Source organism: Austrofundulus limnaeus, unplaced genomic scaffold (assembly GCF_001266775.1).
Source record: "Austrofundulus limnaeus strain Quisiro unplaced genomic scaffold, Austrofundulus_limnaeus-1.0 Scaffold414, whole genome shotgun sequence".
NCBI classification, from domain to species: Eukaryota; Metazoa; Chordata; class Actinopteri; order Cyprinodontiformes; family Rivulidae; genus Austrofundulus; species Austrofundulus limnaeus.
This window is the reverse complement of record NW_013952816.1, coordinates 345,258-346,682: the sequence shown is the minus strand read 5'-3', so window position 1 is coordinate 346,682 and position 1,425 is coordinate 345,258. Positions and strand designations below refer to the sequence as shown.

At 40.1% G+C, this 1,425-nt stretch overlaps 1 protein-coding gene across 4 annotated transcripts in view; it reads right to left on the bottom strand.

Annotated features, from left to right (window-relative positions):
* si:dkey-30j10.5 (uncharacterized) overlaps window positions 1-1,425 on the bottom strand; it is a 33,235-nt gene that overhangs the window by 1,699 nt on the left and 30,111 nt on the right. Inside the window, exon 1 of one of the 4 annotated variants that reach the window (XM_014024256.1) lies at window positions 177-501. The exons of the other annotated variants lie outside the window; for them this stretch is intronic. The gene's annotated coding sequence lies outside the window, so the exon portion shown is untranslated. Of the gene's footprint in view, window positions 1-176; window positions 502-1,425 lie in introns of those variants that run through there. 4 annotated transcript variants of the gene reach the window in all.

The following is a 1,425-nucleotide window of genomic DNA, read 5'->3' as shown; positions in this document are numbered from 1 at the left end:
ATAAGGGCCTGAGTTTTTTTTAAAGTTTGAAATATACCAAGAAGGTATTTGTTATGGAAATATTAAAATATTAAATATAAAAAAATGACCTCTAGATCATTTCTGAAACTGTTTTGATGATAAACGAAATCTGAAATTTTGCAGTAAAATCAGGAGCTGAAGAGTCGAAGACTTACGTGTCTGCAGACAGTTGGCTCGATGAAGTCACCTGGATGTTTGAAAGCTAGTGGTTCTGAAGACACTCTCATGCTCTTTATATACAGATCTCCCCCTCCTACCTGCTCTGTTCCAAGGAAACATTGTGAAATTGCTGTTACGGCTCAGAGGCTGACATTTCTTTGGAAARACCACGGCTCACTTTTCCTGAGAATCTGTACGGGCTGGGCTTCTTCTCTTGTGAACAAGAGTGCACTTTGTAATACTGTGCACACTAATGACAGCAAACTTTTGACCTGGTGTTTTCCTCTGCATTCCAGAACATATACGAGATCAAATATCACAACCTGTTTAAAACAGAAAGTATCTAGCTTATGCACTTTTGTTTACAAGTTTTGTGCAGTCTTTTCATTGAGTAAAAGAAAACAAAAGTAATGTCACTGTTTTAAGGACACAATTGCTCAATAAATGAGTAAAATGCAACATTTTATGTTGGGGTTTATTCAACTAACTGACCTCCAAATGAGCTAAAAACAGCTGGTCCTCTGTAGGAAAATCTATAGAGATCACAGGTCATGTATTATATGTTTTGTGCTCTTTAGTGATGGTTTTTTTTTTTTGTTTACATTAAGGCAAAAAATGCCTCCCTYTATTGCCAGAGATGAACTGTTCCTGGTGCTATATGTTTTTAAATCAAACTGTAAAACACAAAGTAATCTTAAAAACATTGTGGTGAAGATTAAATCAAATTAATTGTATTGCCTAAGAGTGAATTAGGAAGAAAAGATGGGAGCGGTACAGGAGCAYGWGTCATTTTWAATGGGAGCYGGATGGGAGTGGGAGTCATTGCACCAGGATTGGGACGGGACAGGAGTAAAAATTCACTCCCGTGTCACSCTCTAAAGCATTTTTGATGAAAACTTGTCAATATCTGTTCTCGTTCTGAAGGAAGTTCCTCATTTGGTGACTGACTGTCTTCACAGCTGTGATCTACCAGTCACTCCCCTCAGATTCTGCAGCAGAAGTGTCACTCGACTCTCTCTCACTCACACACACACACACACACACACACACACACACACACACACACACACACACAGCTGATCTCTATGTGCATCCAGCTCGCCTCTATTTCAGTTTATATGATGCTGAAAGTGCCCCCCCCCTCCCGTGAAAGGATAATTCCACCCCAAGGCAAAATTTAAAAAATGCCTACTGTGGGCATTACAGGACAGAGGAGGGGGGCTCCGCCTGAGGTGTGTGTGTGGG